Source organism: Mauremys mutica, chromosome 2 (genome assembly GCF_020497125.1).
Source record: "Mauremys mutica isolate MM-2020 ecotype Southern chromosome 2, ASM2049712v1, whole genome shotgun sequence".
Lineage (NCBI taxonomy): Eukaryota > Metazoa > Chordata > Testudines > Geoemydidae > Mauremys > Mauremys mutica.
The window spans coordinates 192,464,472-192,483,018 of record NC_059073.1 but is presented as its reverse complement, the minus strand read 5'-3'; the positions used below and the strand labels follow the sequence as shown (position 1 = coordinate 192,483,018).

Sequence of the window (18,547 nt, the reverse complement as noted above, 5' to 3'; positions counted from 1 at the left end):
ATAAGGGAGAAGCGGTGGATGTGGTATACCTAGACTTTAGTAAGGCATTTAATACGGTCTTGCATGATATTCTTATCAATAAACTAGGCAAACAAAACTTAGATGGGGCTACTAAAGTAGTAGTAGTTATTAAAGGTTCCCAATCCTTCTGGAAAGGTATAAAAGTGGGGTTCCGCAGGGGTCTGTTTTGGGACCGTCTCTGTTCAATATCTTCATCAACGACTTAGATATTGGCATAGAAAGTACGCTTATTAAGTTTGCAGATGATACCAAGCTGGGAGGGACTGCAACTGCTTTGGAGGATAGGGTCATAATTCAAAATGATCTGGACAAATTGGAGAAATGGTCTGAGGTAAACAGGATGAAGTTTAACAAAGACAAATGCAAAGTGCTCCACTAAGGAAGATACAATCAGTTTCACACATACAGAATGGGAAGAGACTGTCTAGGAAGGAGTACGTCAGAAAGGGATCTAGAGGTTATAGTGGACCACAAGCTAAATATGAGTCAACAGTGTGATGCTGTTGCAAAAAAAGCAAACACGATTCTGGGATGCATTAATAGGTGTGTTGTGAGCAAGACACAAGAAGTCATTCTTCCGCTCTACTCTGCGCTGGTTAGGCCTCAACTGGAGTATTGTGTCCATTTCTGGGCACTGCATTTCAAGAAAGATGTGGAGAAATTGGAGAGGGTCCAGAGAAGAACAAGAAGAATGATTAAAGGTCTTGAGAACATGACCTATGAAGGAAGGCTGAAAGAATTGTGTTTATTTAGTTTGAAAAAGAGAAGACTGAGAGGGGACATGATAGCAGTTTTCACGTATCTAAAAGGGTGTCATAAGGAGGAGGGAGAAAACTTGTTCACCTTAGCCTCTAAGGATAGAACAAGAAGCAATGGGCTTAAACTGCAGCAAGAGCGGTTTAGGTTGGACATTAGGAAAAAGTTCCTAACTGTCAGGGTGGTTAAACACTGGAATAAATTGCCTAGGGAGGTTGTAGAATCTCCATCTCTGGAGATATTTAAGAGTAGGTTAGATAAATGTCTATCCGGGATGGTCTAGACAGTATTTGGTCCTGCCATGAGGGAGGGGACTGGACTCGATGACCTCTCAAGGTCCTGTCCAGTCCTAGAATCTATGAATCTACGACACATTATTCCTGATCATCCTCCAACTTTCTGATGTCAGCCAAGGCCCTAGATAAGTGAGAGATGGTGTTGCCTGCATCTGATGTGGAGCTGATATAGAGCTGGGTTCATCTTATGCTAGCTACTGTTGGAAACAGAATACTGGACTAAATGGCACACGGTTCCGATCCAGTCTTCCAATTCCTGCATTCGCTGGCATTTTAGTCCATGCACTTTCACACTCTCTTGTTGTGGCTTTCATAGATGCTGAACAAAATGGGGGAGAGGATGGATCCTTGTGGCACAGCACAGGCCAGAGCTCTAGAGGCAGATGAGTATTACATTATTTCCTGAATAACAAATGTACACAGACAGCTCTGCTTTTAATTCTGGGTTTATAATTTCACAACAGTATACCTGATTCCTGTGAGGTCTGAGCAAGATGAGCTGCAGAGGCTGTGACACAAGCTGAGAACAGAGGAGGGGAGCTGGAGGGCTGATGGAAGAGCTGCATCGTGAGGTAGGAGCCACATGGGCTTGTCTGCACGGTGAGCGAAGGACAGAGCAGGGAAGCAGGTTGGAAAGAAGCTGAAGAGCTGCATGCAGAGTGGGAACCCTACCAAGGGAGGAAAAGTTGCAGAGTAGGCTGTGCGTAGCAAACATTACATCTGGATTCAGGTCTATGCAGGAAGCAGCAAGCGACACAGTATAGAGGAGCCTGAAGAGAACTCAGCAGCTAGTTCAGTATCTTAAAAGAACAGAAACCAGAAGAAGGTTACTGCAGACAAAGAACCAGAGTCACTGGGGGAGTGGTCAGTATGTTCCATCCAGGTGTTAGCCCTTTCTTTTGGGTCTGTTATCCTTGTAAATAACAATTATATACAGGCAGAGACTGCAGGGGACCTTACACCTATCTGGAGCCACATGCTATCAGGAGCTGCTCAGGAAGTACTGCTGCACAGGGGAGAGACCCGGCCCTGAACATTAGTGGAGCCGGGCCCCCAGGCTCTGAATATTCCTGGAGCATGGGCACCACAGGCCCATATAACTCACCGCCCCTGCTGCTGAAGCAGCAAAGAGACTATGCAGAGGGGCACTCAATGAGACACACGATATATTGATCCTGGCCTGGAAATCTGTGAGTTACTTATTTGCCTTTAATAGACTCTCAGACTTTCAGGCCAGAAGGGACCATTCATGATCATCTAGTCTGAACTCCTGCACACTGCAGGTAACAAAACTTTGCCCACCCACTCCTGTAATAGACCCATAATCTCTGGTTGAGTTACTGAAGTCATCAAATCATGATTTAAAGGCATCAAGTCACAGAGAATCCACCATTTACACTAATTTAAACTTCCAAGTGACCCATATTCTATGCTGCAGGAAAAAGCAAAAATCCCAAGGGTCTTTGCCAACCTGACTCAGAGGAAAATTCCTGACCATCATATTTGGGGTCAGGAAGTCGAACCTTGAGCATTATGGCAAGACCCAGCAGCCAGACACCTGGGAAAGAATTCTAAGTATTAATTCAGAGCCCTCCCCATCCAGTGTCCCATCACCGGCCATTGGGGATATTTGCTACTAGCATTTGCAGATCAGCTACATGCCATCGTAGGCAGTCTCATCATATCATCCCCTACTTAAACTTACCATGTACAGTCCTGAAGTCAATTAGATTTTTTGCCCCACTGCTCCCTTTGGAAGGCTGTTCCAGAACCTCGCTCCTCTGATTGTTAGAAAGCTTCCTCTAATTTCAAGCCTAAACTTGTTGATGGCCAGTTTATATCCATTTGTTCCTGTGTCAACATTGACGCTTAACTTAAATAATTCCTCTCCCTCCCTGGTATTTATCCCTCTGATGTATTTAGAGAGTAATCATATCTCCCTTCAACCTTTGTTTGGTTAGGCTACACAAGCCAAGCTCTTTGAGTTTCCTCTCATCAGGTAGGTTTTCCATTCCCCAGATCATCTTACTAGCCCTTCTCCGCACCTGTTCCAGTTTGAATTAATCTTTCTCAACATGAGAAACCAGAATTGCACACAGTATTCCAGATGAGGTCTCACCAGTGCCATGTATAATACTAACACTTCCCTGTCTCTATTGGAAATACCTCACCTGATGCATCTTAGGACTGCATTAACCTTTTTCATGGCTGTATCACATTGGCAGCTCATAGTCATCCTGTGATCAACAAATACACCCCGGTCTTTCTCCTCCTCTGTCACTTCCAAGTGATACATTCCCAACTTATAGAAAAAAATCTTGTTGCTAGTCCCTAAGTGCATGACCCTGCACTTTGCACTATTAAATGTCATCCCATTTCTCCAGTTTTCAAGGTCGTCCAGATCTTCTTGTATAATGTTAAGATCCATTCTGAGGAGCCCGAACTCTCTACTGGAGTGCCCCCAGTGGCCATGCTAGGAACAGCTGTGTTTCACCTGAAGTGTTGCACCTTGAAGCTTCCATACCTAGAACATTTACTTTGCCAGTTCTAGTAAAATACCCTTGCACTTAGCCATGTAACTTAGTGCTCACTGGGATCTATCTGTGCTAGCACTGCTAGGGCCTCGCAGCTGAAGCACCTACACCATTTGCCTCTGAGTCCTGAGACAGCTGGCGCCCTGCTGAGTCCCATAAGCGGTCTAGTGTACCACAGCACTGCACAGCCGTATTCATTACAATCTTTTAAAAAGCAAGACTCAATTTATGCAACATTGTAACCTGCAGAAATGAAGAGGTTGCCAAGTCCTATGCACACTGGATGGTGAACAACACAGGTAGAAAGAAGCAGAGTTGACTATATCAAACAAAACCCACTCAGGTCTCTTAACTCCTGTAAAGCTTCCATTCTAGAATATTTTTTTCTTCCTCAGTGTGGAAATGGCGTTTGCCTGGATAGCTGAGCCTTTGCTTGGGAAAGAGTGGTTCTCAAACTTTTCCGTACCAGGAACCCCCTTTAAAGCTGAAAAATCTCAGGACCACCCTGCCCACCATCCTCAACTCTCCCAAGCTAACTCCAAGGAAATGGACGCTGGCTTTCACCACCTGAAGCCTTTCTGTGACCTCTGAGTTTGACAGTCTATGGACTAAGTGATATGCAGACACATATTTTTCGCTGCAGATTTCATCATGGCTGCTGCTGACTTTTGCTAATCCTCTCTGTCCAACTGAGCAAGCGTATTAAACAGGTGGAAGATGTTAATAAACTGTCGTGATTAAGATTCCAGTTGTTTGCAGTGAAGACAGCTTTCCTGCCTCCCTGGCCTTCTGCCTGACATAGGCACATACAATTTTATGTAACACCTTCACTCAAAGCAGCCGGAGCTCTACAAAAGTTAAAGGGCTTAATCACTTCTTTTACAGCCACAGCTGCGCTGGGGTGAAGTGAATAGTTGCATTGCATGAGTGATGATGTCTGGAAGCCTTTCCCTGCAGACTCCAGGAGCTGTCATATTGCCTCCAAGTGTGCTGGAGAAAATGAACTCCCTGGGAATCCTGTCTAGGGGGATCCATGCCCCTCCCACCTGTCCCCAATCAACCCTCAAGCCACCAAGTGGCACACAAGGGGCGGGACCCCACCTGTAAGGAACTGACCCCTCTTAAAAGAACTAACAGAGTCTACCCGCATGTCTGGAGAGCAGGAGACTGTATTATGGCTGCCATCTATGTTGGAGCAAAGGTGGGGAAGGGGCTCCCTGTATTGTTTTCCCCTCTCATTCCCTTGCGCAGTTGTGCTACAGCAGCCAAAATTTGGTCCAAAGCATGCCCATTTTTCTAAGCTCCTGTGAGCTTGCAATTTTAAAGGGACACTCTCAATAAAAAATCAGACTTCTACCTACATTTGTGCTTTAGCAATTATAGTAAAGGTTATACTTTAAAAGAAAATAGGGGAAAACCCCCTTTTTTCCCCCCAGTTTGTCTACTTTGCCCACTTCACAGCACTTTATAAAGAGTTTGTTTCCCTTGCCCGTTATGTGGGTCTTTCAAGGCACAGTAGGGGAATGAAAAACAGGAATATGTGATTGTAAAAGCACACAAATTTGCAGGAGGACTTAGAAGTAGGTGTCGTACCTGAAACTAGTTTTAACTAACATATTTAAAATGGACCAAATTTACTCAAGTTGGCGGTGTCCCCTTAATCTCTATTATTAAATGCTTTATTTTTCAAACCACTTCAATGCTCAAAATATCAGTCTGAAAAACTTTCTCAGTATCTTGATTAATGTTATATTAGTTAGGGAGCCAGTGTGGGCTGGTGGATAGGGTGGGGGACTCACAAAACCTGAGTTCAATTTCCAGCTCAAGCATTGGTTTGCCAGGTGACCTCCCTGTACTTCAGCTTCCCCATCGGTAAAATGGGGATAATGGTACTGATCTCCTTTGTAAAATACTTAGAGATCTATGGATGAAAAGTGCTATGTTAAGATTATTTTTATAGTACAGACTGTGTTGTAATTTCATATTTCCAAATAGAGAAATAACTTCATACAGGATAAAGAATGTATGTGTCTTCCCAATTAAAAAGTGTTAAATTTTCCATTGAGTGACACATTTACAAAGAGAGTGCTTGCTTAAAGCTTGTCTATGACTTTACAAAATGATACCTATCTACAGAAGAACACAGACAGGTTTTATTCTCTTCACTAGACACATAACTCAATTTTTCCCAACTATAGTGCTAGAAAGCAAAGTTGCAGGGCCACTTTATTCAAATCTAATATTACTGCAGTGCTGGTAACTGCAGGATCACTACCATATTCAACTGTTTTATACATTACTCACCTCCTATTATATTCTCTAGTGCAAGTGGATATAACCCTAAAATAATTTTCCTGACCACTCCAGAACTTACATTTACTGGTAGCTATAAGGCTGCCTAGTAATATACCCTGGCAAGTTAGAGTCACTCACTTGTCTACTTCTTCTAGTATGTTTATTCTACTAAAAAGTACATTAAATAATCATTTATAAAATATCATATTTAAATATTAACAAAATGTTTTTCGATATCTATACATTTAACACTAATTATTATGCAACAATACTATAAAAATGCTTAGGTTAACTTTTCAAAACTAGGCACCTGCTCTGTGCCTGCAAAATACATGCACGTGCACCTAGACATATAACCACACCCACAACATATACAAATTACACATGCGAAAAATAGTGTGTAAACTACATGTTTTTGCATGCAGAATGCACAGTTTGTAGGCACAATTCTCTGCTTGTGCAAGTGCACATATACTGTGGATACAACAGGCCCCAAAATTAAGGAAAAGTTTAACAACTTTAATTTATTGACTTAACTTAAATATTATTGACTTCAATGGAATTTAAGCATGTGCTTAAAGTTAAGCACATATTTAAGTGCTTTCCCCAAGAAATAATGTCTTCCTGAGCTACGGCCTTAGTTTTGAGAAGTCTTGCATTGATGCCGACAATATATTTAACAAAGAATTAATTTAACAACAAATTCTGTCTCCAGTAATTATTTACATTTCCTGAGAAACCTTGGGTAAGTGTTTCTTTATCTCAGAGCCATGTAACAGTGTGCAATCAGTAACCAGCCATCACCTGAGATGACAAATATATTAACTTTAAAAAGCTGATAACTCGTTATTTGTTGGCTTTCTAACAGTGCACATACAAAGGAAAAAGTACATTACCGCTTGCTTTAAGAGCTGTACTATAGTGCCCCCCTCTGTCGTATTACAGCATCACTTGCTTGGACATCCGATGTTTGCATTCTACCATTACCTTTTATACAGTGCACCATTCCACCTGTACTCTATTTTGATCTTTTTAAAATTTGTGGCTGTGCCTCCTCTACAAGCCTTCTAAGACAAACAGCTTTCTACAAAGAGTGAGCCAGACAGCTCCAGAGCTTGGTTTCAAAGCTTCAAGCTCCAATATCAGTCAATGCTCTCCTTGAAAATCTGCACACCTTATTTGTTTAGTTATATTGCAGCATTCACTCTGAACAACAGGTACCACCCAAGTAAATTATAGATATAACCTATAAAATTTTACAGTAGATGTGGGATATGACTGCAACAGGGTCCTATTCATTGTATATAAAAGTCCATGCACAATATAGACAAAATTTCTTGTTCAAGTAAAGCACTTTCACCTGCTAAGAGGCAGTATGTTTCAGTATATTAGTAATTGTTTTTAAAGGATGGTAGATAGAGTGAAAGGAATGAAAAATATAGGGCTCTGATAGTGCTATGTCTAGCAAAGCTTACAGAATTACAGTGATGTAAGAAGAGACTGCTGACTTTTTGCTGAAACGACAGCAAACAAAGACTAGATTTGGCGAGAGTTAATGGAATTGTTTTAGAACCTTTATTTATTTATTAACAGCTCCAGATACACATTAACTTTCTTTGCTTGGAGTTTATTATTGACTCGAATTCCTTGAAAAAAGCACTTTGATAAAATGACCGAAAGGCTGTGTGATTTCACTTCAGTGTCTGAAAATAATGGTACCGTCTGCTAAAATACTGCTATTTGTCAGTGACTACATTTTCAAAACCAGGACATTTTGTGGTGCCATTTTTAGGATCTCTAAATAAGCATAAAACAACAAAAGTACATCTTGTAATAAATGCGTACTACTACCAACTTCTAACTCAAACACATCCATATTTCTCAGAATGGAGGCTTTATTTTAGTAGCTTAGTGTTCTAAATGAGTTTACCAGGAAACACTGAACAAGTGCTATTAGAATTCACAATGGCCAATAGATACTATCAGAGCTATTCTACACACATTCAACTTTTCCCTCCAAATACTTCACACTTAACACTCATTCTACTGGACTGTTTATTCCTGGTACACATAGCAAATGCTAGTCATTATAGTCAGTATAGAAATACTGAACAAACAATTTCTAGTTTATATATATGGGCTGTCAAGCAATTAAAAAAAATCATGATTAATCACGTGATTGATCACGATTAATTTTTTTAATCGCACTGTTAAACAATAGAACACCATTTATTTAAATATTTTGGATGCTTCCTATATTTTTGAACATATTGATTTCAATTACAACACTGAATACAAAGTGTACAGTGCTCACTTTATATTTAATTTTTATTACAAATATTTGCACTGTAAAAAGCAAAAGAAATTATATTTTTCAATTCACCTAATATAAGTACTGTAGTGCAATCTCTTTATCATGAAAGTTGAACTTACATATGTACAATTGTGTACAACAAAATAATTTCATTCAAAAATAAAACAATGTAAAACGTTAGAGGCTCAGTCCTACTTCAGCCAATTGCTCAGACAAACAAGTTTGGTTACAATTTGCAGGAGATAATGCTTCCTGCTTCTTGTTTACAATGTCACCTGAAAGTAGAACAGGCGTTCACATGGCACTGTTGTAGCCGGTGTTGCAAGATATTTACATGCCAGATGAGGTAAAGATTCATATGTGCCTTCATGCTTCAACCACCATTCCAGGGGACATGTTCCAGAGGACATGATCCAAAGCAGAGTGGAACAATGCATGTTCATTTTCATCATCTGAGTCAGATGCCACCAGCAGAAGACTGACTTTCTTTTTTGGTGGTTTGGGTTCTGTAGTTTCCGTATCGGAATGTTGCTCTTTTAAGACTTCTGAAAGCATGCTCCAAACCTTGTCCCACTCAGATTTTAAACAGTGCTTCAGATTCTTAAACCTCGAATCGAGTGCTGTGGCTATTTTTAGAAATCTCACATAGTACCTTCTTTGCATTTTGTCAAATCTGCTGTGGAAGTGTTCTTAAAATTAACGTGTGCAGGGTCATCATCTGAGACTGCCTATAACATGAAATATATAGCAGAATGCGGTTAAAACAGAGCAGAGACATACAATTCTCCCCCAAGGAGTTCAGTCACAAATTTAATTAATGCATTATTTTTTAACGAGCATCATCAGCATGGAAGCATATCCTCTGGAATGGTGGCCAAAGTTTGAAGGGGCATATGAATGTTTAGCATATCTGGCACGTAAATACTTTGCAATACCAGCTACAAAAGTGCCATGCGAACGCCTGTCCTCACTTTGAGGTGACATTGTAAATAAGAAGCAGGCAACATTATCTTCCGTAAATGTAAACAAACTTGTTTGTCTTAGCGATTGGCTGAACAAGAAGTAAGACTCAGTGTACTTGTAGGCTATAAAGTTTTATGGTTTTTTTTTTGAGTGCAGTTATATAACAAAAAAACCCTACATTTGTGAGTTACACTTTCACGATAAAGAGATTGCACTACAGTACTTGTATGAGGTGAATTGAAAAATACTATTTCTTTTGTTCATAACTTTTACCGTGCAAATATTTGTAATAAAAATAATAATATAAAGTAAGCACTATACACTTTTGTATTCTGTGTTTTAATGGAAATCAATATATTTTAAAATGTAGAAAAACATCCACACATTTAATACATTTCAGTTGGTATTCTATTGTTTAACAGTGTGATTAATGACAATTTTTTAAATCACAATTTTGTTGAGTTAATCACTTAAGTTAACTGTGATTAATTGACACACACACATATATAAACCCAACCATTTTGACTGATGAAATAAATAAAAATTGAGACATTTCAGAAGTCCCCAAAGGAGTTACTAGGAGATCACATGCAAAAAAAAGCCTGTCCCAGTACAATCTGGACCTATGGTCACTTCAGCTATTTGTCACTTCCTATGAAAATTCTCCTCAGCAAATTATAATTTTTAAAGGGAATTTTCCAGACCAAATTAGTGTATGGAAATTTTAAAAATTAAATTGAATTTTATAAAATTAAAATTAGGCTAAAACAGATTTAACACGTCTGGGTTCATGACTGTGTCTGTAAAAACCAACAAAAATCATTCTCCAGCTCCTTCAAAGAGCAATTAGAAACCAAAACATATTAGAATGGCCTTCAAATAAATGCAGTCTCATACATTGCATTTTGCGATGCCTAATTCTATAGTAAATTTGCTAAAGGGAAGATTGAGGAAATACAGCCAGAAACTCTTGAGTTCTAAACCCAGCTCTGACAGAGACTTTTTCTGTTGCCTTATTAAATTCTCTGCTTCAGAGTTTTCTGTCTGATAAAATGAGGATAATACTACGCTTACCTACCTCAGAGAGGTGTCATGAAGGATTAGTTAATGTTTGCAGAACTCTTTGAAAGTAGAAAGCACTGCCACATATAGACACTGAGCATTATGATGTCTAAGCCATGAGCCAGTTCCTACATTCGTGACACAAGGAAAACTCCTTGTTGCCTCATTTGGGATTACAGAGCAGCGCCCTATGTTAGCACCTTAAAAGGAAAGTTACATTCCTTCAGAAGACATTTATACTTCATTGCATTTAAATACACACAAACTCCTGTGCACAAAACACCCTTGAGGCAATAAAAAGAGTTGTTTAATATTAAATCATTGGAACTGTTGGAAGAGAAACCCTCACTAACAACCTGGAATGTGTCTATTCTAAGAAATAAAAACGTATTGTTCACATTTCTTTGCCACCTGGAAGCTTGGTTTTTCTCTCCACAGTGTCGTGTTTGATTTGGCAAGGTCACACACTTGACCTATATTGAGAAACCCCAAAAAGAAAACTGTGAATACGTCAGCTTGCAAAAGGAAAGAAAAAAAGTTTCTTGTTTCATAAATCAAAGTCCACCTACAATTATCTCAAGGGGCATACACAGGGAGAGACATTTGGTACCTAGCTCCATATGGTGCATTTGAAAAGAACAAAAGAGAAGGAACTCTTCAGAGCTACCAAAACCTATAGGGATTCCTGGATGCAGTAATGGAGGAGCTCTCCAGTTAATCAGAGACAGGTAATGACAGATCAGCATTTTCTATGTCAGCTAGCTCTCGAACTCAGATAATTGGCTATGCCCCAAAAGAGTCCAGAGGCAAAGAAATATTTACAAGAAACTAAAATGGAGTCTTGGGAGAGCATACAGTGATTAGAGCCAGTGACAGGGTCCAGGACCCTTATATTTTTCTTGACTCTCCCACTAACCTGTGTGACCTGAGGCAAGAGCCTAATCCTATCTGTGACTTAGTTTGCCCATCTGAGCGAGGGGTATACTACTATTACACCCAAAAAGGGCTTTGGGAGGCTTAATTAATGCAAGATTTGTAAAGGTTTGAGATGCTTGGGCAAAACATGTTATATACATGCAAATTTTTATTCGGAATATCTTGGGTTTTGTTGGATTTTTTTCTTCAAAAGAGTGAAAACAAAAAACCAAATCCACTTTTTTGTCAATTGTATTTACTTTTATTGAGAGCCTCTGCTTCCTTTGTATCAGGTCTGACCTCTTAAAGCTTAATTAGATACACATTCCACAGTGAACTCTGTTATCCTTTTAGGATTACAGACCTATTTATTTTGGTATAATCCCCATGAGAAAACATGCTTCATTTACAAAGTCAAACAGATCTTACACACTACCAGAAGGGGCTCTGGAAAGAAGGAGGGAAATGGCTCCATGGAAGTTTTCCTCCCTCGAGGGAATAAAATACAAGTACACACTGAATTTTCTTGAGAGAAAACAAACCAGATGTACATCAGACCTGTCTTATCTCAGGATTTTAGCCTGACACTCAGACTTTGGGGAGATTTCCCAGGCTCTCTGGTCTGCTTCCAAAATCTCCGTACTTTTGTTGCTACACTATCAGTGAGGGACATCAGTGCCATAACTGCCATTGCTGCAGTGGGCACAACTATGAAAGTGGCATCAAAAGAATTTGAGGAGGAATCAGTCCTGCCATGATAGACTGCAGTGAAAATAGTTTTTGGAACCTGGACCCTCACTTGTCTCATAACTCACTTAAAATCAGTAACAGATTATTTTCCTGATTTGATATGTTAAAAATATAAAATGATTAATTGTACTTTTAATGGGAGAGGGAAACCAGAGAGGAGATAGAAGAACTCAAGCCAAATGGAAAATGCTATGCTTTTCAATTTCCCATCATAGGCAGGTATGCTGTACTCCCCTTGTTGACAGAAGTCTTATGCTTGTCTTCCAAGTACATTCATCACTATTTTGCAGTTGTAACCCAACCTTACACAGGGTTGCTTCCCCCACCGCCTCTAGTGGCTAGTTCTAAATACCATATATATGAGTCTGCTGCAACCTATGAGCTATCGATCTTCGGTTCTTTATGTCGGGCAGTAGAACATACATTAAGACCCAGAAATCCTGGGTTCAGTCCTCATGGACAACATCAAAGGGATGCTGTCATTTAAGTCTCTTCCATTGGCATGGTATAGAAATACTTTAAAGCAGGTGGGGGTTAAATAGCACTTCAATATTGGCCACATAAATAATCTGTTAAAACACCCTTCCTCATAATATACACCAGATGTAGTCTGTTCACCATCAGATCCACAACACGGTGCTTCCAATTTACAAAACACTTTCAGAGATGAAATTTAGTTTTGTTTTCACTTATATCATCCAACTCCACACTTCCCCATTCCTATATTTTTATTGTGAAGAGAATGACAGTAAAAAGGAGGTTTGTGCCTTTGATGACACAATCTGTTTACTATATGAAAAGATTTACCTTTAAAAGCTACTCCTCTAGAGTAGAAATCTAAGGAAGATGGGATGCTCTGGGGAGAAAAATCCCTGTGAGGATCTCCTTGTGGAAGTTCCCCCCACTATTCAATAAGGGAACAGGATTTACCCCATTCAGAAAAAGATGCATCCTGCCCCACATCCAGTTTCCTTGGTGACATGGTTCCAGCTGTGGCTGCTCAGGGCCTCTCCTTGGGTTATGCAGAAAAGGGAATACAACACAGCCTAAGGATATAGTTCCTTTCCAGGTAAGGCCTACACAGATGGTGGAGAGATGATATGCATCCCCTGGCCCTTCCCACCTTGAACCTCACAGAGAATCTCCATCAAACCCAAGTGGGGGGTCGATGCCAAGAAGGTGACTGAGCCACTCCCTCGCTTCACATAGGGAAGGGAAGACAGCATGGTCTGATGGATAGAACATTGTATTGAGATTAAGGAGACCTTAGTTCTACTGGTAACTCTGCCACCGACCTGTTGTTTGTCACTTCATCTCTCTGTGGCTCTGTTCCCCCTTCCACTCTGTCTCTCAGATTATAAACTCTGGGGCAGGAGCTATGTCTCAGTATGTGTTCACATAGCACTTAGCACCATGGGGCCCCCAAGCATGATACTGGCCTCTAAGGGCTTTTCTAATACAAACAACAATAATCTGTGCATGGAGAACTCCTCTATGTGCATATCTGGCATATCCACTACCAGTCACTGGGCAGTGGCACCATTAAGGGGCAGTGAGAGGACTGACTGCCTGGGACGGTGAGTCCTGAGAGACTTTGACATGCCAGAAGGGAAGGACTACTCTGACCTGGCCGGAGGTCCAAGCCATGAAGCGGGAGCAGTCGAGTCACAAGCAAGCGAGATGGGGAGAGTGACAGAGTGAACAACTGCAGGAGGGTTGTCGGACTGGCATAGCTAATCCCCAGATGTAGACAGATGGAGGCACCCTTAGCGGTGAGTAGAGCACTGAGTGACACTAGTCCTACACTTTTACCTTGGATCAATATTTACCTCAGGAAATTGGGGCACATTTTAAATCTCATTATAGTCAGGTAACTCTGTTTCAAATGCAATCTTTAAGGGAGGAGTGTGGGATACAGAAAAGTAATGCCGAGCAGAAGGACTGAAGCATTGACTGAATAATATTGTTGGTATCATTTCTAAATTAATCACTTTTGCTGGGCTCTGTTACAATCACCATGTTGCCCTAGAACGTCAGCATTCTTCTAGGTTTGTTTGTTTGATCCTTCCTCAGTTGCAGAGGGTTGGACTTGATGACCTCTTGAGGTCCCATGCAACCCTACATTTCTATGATTCTTTTATTCCAAACCGTTGATGTACCAAGTAAGTTGGACAAGACTGGAACTGTGTTTGCCCCTACCTGTGCAGTGCATTCAGTGGCATTGACATGGTTAAATTATTTTACTCTCCTAAAATTACTGCTATAGGATTTCTGTCAACAACGTAACAAAAAATGGCATAGAATGAGAAGCCTTGATTCAGCAACATACTTAAATGCATGTCACACATCAAACAAGGCAAGAGGTCCCACTGACATGTTGGGCATGTGCTTAAGTGCCTTGTTGAACTGGAGCCAGAAAAGGCAAATGAATGCCCAGCTTGATATTTTTAGGTAAAACCTATTATTTCTATACTTGAAAGAGTTGGAGCAAAATTCTCACTTATAGTGTATGCACCTGCTGAACTCACAGTTACAACAGAGGCACAAAAAAGTACCTCCATTCTGAGCTGGTAGCAGCAGATCCCTTCATCTACTCTCTTCCATCTACTCTGATGCAGGAATGATCATCAACAAAGAAAACTCTTCTGATCTTCCCATCCAACAATGCAAGGAAGGATGCCTAGTCTGTTCCATGATAGTTCTATCCTTCATCTTCCACAGAACATGTGAAGGAGCTTTTCTTGCCCTTCCTATCTAGTTATATGTCAGCTTGCACAAGAGAACAGGTGAAGAGACTGTCATTGTCTTCCACCTGGAATTGGATCAGGGCTTTGAAACACAGGGTGCTTCCCCCGACTGCACTGCCAAAGCTCAAGTTCTTCCATCATTGGTTTCTATAGTTATTAAAAGGTCACCTTTACATAGGACTTACAAAAACAGACACAGAAAAATTCTAAGCATATTCTTTTAATTTGCAGATCAGCCTTTGCACATAAAATTTCCTGGTGTGATCACAGAAATACTGGGCTTTTGTGTGAGTGCACATGTGCCCCAAGAAATTTTGAAGAGGCATTTTTAGAGGCCTGCTGAAAATATAGTCCTAAAATGTTTTGCCTACTCTCATCACTATAAAATAATGTACAACTGATTTGATGGAGCAAATAAATATTTATTATGTACTGGGGATGAACTTAAAACTGTCCTGGGTCCACCTGTTATGAAGCAGTGGTTTAAATGACCAAATCTGATATATGACAGAATTGATCATTCCAGATGAGAGGAAAAGAAATATGTGTTTAAGCAAACTCTAAATGGTATTTACAGAGACAGCTTTCATCCTCTGTTGCAGGTCACAAGTTAAAAGTTCAGACTTACATTGAGCTATGAGTCTTTTCACCTTTATTTATTATTTTATTCCTTCCATAAAAAACTAGATATTATTACAATATACCTATTACAACACAGCATCCGTATAAGGGACTCTATAGATCTCTGACTTGTCCTTTTTGTTGAGATGTAATGTTATGTACACAGTATCTGTGTTAATGTCCCTAATCGAATTAAATGAAAATTTCATTGAATGTCATTCAATTCAATGTCATTGAAAATACCATATCCAGTAAAATACATAATAAAGCCTTATGTTTTTACAGAACTTCTCATTTCTTTGGGTGGTCCAAAGCACAGACCAGCTTGCAGGATTGAGGACTAAAATCTCCCATCACTGAAATGCAGCCATCTCTGGGGTAGAATGCAATTGCTGATTAACAGTACTACATATCAGTTTAAGAAAGGAAGCAAAGAATAATTATTCAGTTGAAACTGAACCAGGCATTAGTGGGAAATAAAAATAGTTGTTCATAGGCAATGAGTATGGACACCAGTGCTAACATTGCTTCTCTTGAGAAGAACGCTATGGGAGGACTAATGACTATGTGCAATCAAGCCCCATTTCTAATGTTTTACATCTCATCCCAATGATCTCCCACAGCATGGTGCCCTTAACCTCATGCTGCAGCACTAGTGGGCTCAGAAGGAAGCATATCCTGTACTAAGTTACCAACACCACTCTCTCAAACTCCATGGAGTATCCTGATTCAGGTGTTGCTCATTTTATGAAATGAGTTCACAGCCCAAAGTAATATGGCTGAAAAATGGTGTGATATCAGGATTGTAATATAAAAATGGCAGAAGTTTGTCGGTTAATTCAGTCATTTCCAGTGTCATAATCTCAGCATCCAACAATGCTGCATCCCATGAAAGTCTTGGCATTAAGTTTTATATGTTTAAATGTGTCAGTTTTTAACTCCTCAAGCTTTTCAAAAAAATGTGACTGTCACAAAAAAAGAGACATAGGAGGGTTTGGGACAGAGGGTTATGGATATGTATTTTTTTTAATGGTTTTCTCCATAAACATTGTTTGTTTTCATTGTGTTCGCATGTTAGGTAAGGTAATAATTGGAGATATACCAATCTCCTAGAACTGGAAGGGACCTTGAAAAGTCATCGAGTCCAGCCCCCTGCCTTCACTAGCAGGACCAATTTTTGCCCCAGATCCCTAAGTGGCCTCCTCAAGGATTGAACTCACAATCCTGGGTTTAGCAGGCCAATGCTCAAACCACTGAGCTATTCCTCACTATATTTACTATATATACTATATTTTTACATTTTTGTGAAACACTTAAAACACTATGGGAGGATAAGGGGAGCAGCCCTTTAGAAAAAAATAGTAAAAAGTATATACAATTATTATTAAAATCCTGTGTTACGATACAAAAGAGTACAAGTAAACACTGATAAGGCTAAATGTACAGCTCAGGCTTCTGATAACGGAAATCTTACAAGCTGTAACTCTCATGGTGTTTATTGAAATCACTGCATGTGTATTTATAGCTTCATACACGTGCAGTATTCTTTGTCTGCCAGTACTTTCCAACAATGTTATTACTCATGTTTTCTTTAGAGTACTGCTTTGATTCCCTTTCATGAAAGTGGTAAGACATTCCCACACAATATAATTCTGAAAGTTATTTGGACTGTTTGAGTGTTTCAAGTCCCTCAGCCCTCAAACTCATGCCCTGTCCAGAATATTGTCCAGGTTGTGATGGAGTCCCCCAGTAGCTTGTTATGTTCACCTTCGTTAAAAAAAAAAGTCTACAATATAACACAGTAATGGTCCAAATGCTACAGCTTACCATAGGATAGGGTCTATTGCTGTAGATAACTATAGGAAGATTTTCACAAGGGCAATTGCCCAATTACTGTCACCATTGCTCTTCAAGAAGCTGAGGCCTTAAGAATGGTAATAAAAACTCATGAGTAAAGCTATGAGTATATGTGTACTGTAAGAGCAAGCCACTCTTAAAAAAAAATAGCAAAAGGAATGGCTGGCAGAGAGCTCCAAAGTATTCATTGCTAGAAACCAGGATTCAAATGTGACATGGGTTATAACACGCCCTAAGTGATTGTTCTAGGCAACATCAGTGTGAAACACATAATTTCTGCCTTCTTTGATCCCACGTGATGCCCTTTATAAGATTGACAAATTCTTTTTTCCCCTGTGATAAAGGATTCCTGCTTCATGAGGGAAGCTTGTGTTAGGTCTCCCGTGTCTATACAGAGTGGATTAGAGTAGGACAGAAAACAGAAGGGTCAAGGAGGAGATCCTCCCCTAATTCACCAAAAACAAAGCAGTTTTCAGACAGAGAAAATGCGTAGGTGTTGACGACAGATCCTTCATGTTGGAGAAAAGTAAATTCAAGTAATACACTTAAATTTACATGAAGAAAAACGAAACCATGCAGTTAAGACTCTTTTCTCCCCAGCTATGGGATTTAGGAAGGTGGTGTTGTTTTGCTGATAAAAAGCCAAGAAATTGTACACTTACTGGTTAGGCCTTTACACAAAACAGCCATCTACTGTCTTAAAAAGTGAGATTAAAACTTATTTTTTATCTAACCATAATCTGCTTTAAAATGTTTTTTTCAATCTGAGGAAAGCACAGCAACCGACTGTCCAATGTACAACCCCAGCATGGCATATCTGCTCATTTAACAATACAGTCTTTATGCCCATAGAAAGCTTTTTCAAATCATTATGTCACTCTATTGCCGACAGTTTGTGGTCAGCCAGAACAGTTCATTAGAATGACATTAAATCTAATGGAGGACAAAACATTTTGCAGATAGTGGAATCTAGTATTACCTTTCAGAATCACTTCTAGGGGCAGCCCTGCAAAATCCAAAGACCATTTACAGCTGGAGTAAAATTTTGTAATCCTCTGAGTTTATGCCCAATAAGAAATAAACATAATTTCTCACTCAATCCCAAAATCTTAAATACTAACCTGGTTTTATATTTGTAATAAACTCCAAACCACAGGGTAAAAGCCCTTAAAGTTTGTAAACCTCATTGAATTTGTTCTGATTGATGGAATCCTGTTGAGACCATTCAAAAGTCAGAGTTTCATGTGGCTTTCACTTAACAGCTTTGGGCAAGCCTTCATCTGAGTTTTGGATTCATTCTAACCCCAAACCTAAAAATTGTAGCATAGGCGAAAGAAGGGGCTGAACCCCTGAGTATTGAAAACAAAGGAAAATGTCACACAAGTCTTTGAGACGCAAAACCTCCATGTTTCACAC

General features: G+C 39.8%; 1 protein-coding gene across 1 annotated transcript in view; it reads right to left on the bottom strand.

The window, feature by feature from the left end:
- Positions 1-18,547, bottom strand: part of TNS3 (tensin 3) — a 355,327-nt gene that overhangs the window by 208,670 nt on the left and 128,110 nt on the right. The gene's annotated exons all lie outside the window — the stretch shown is intronic.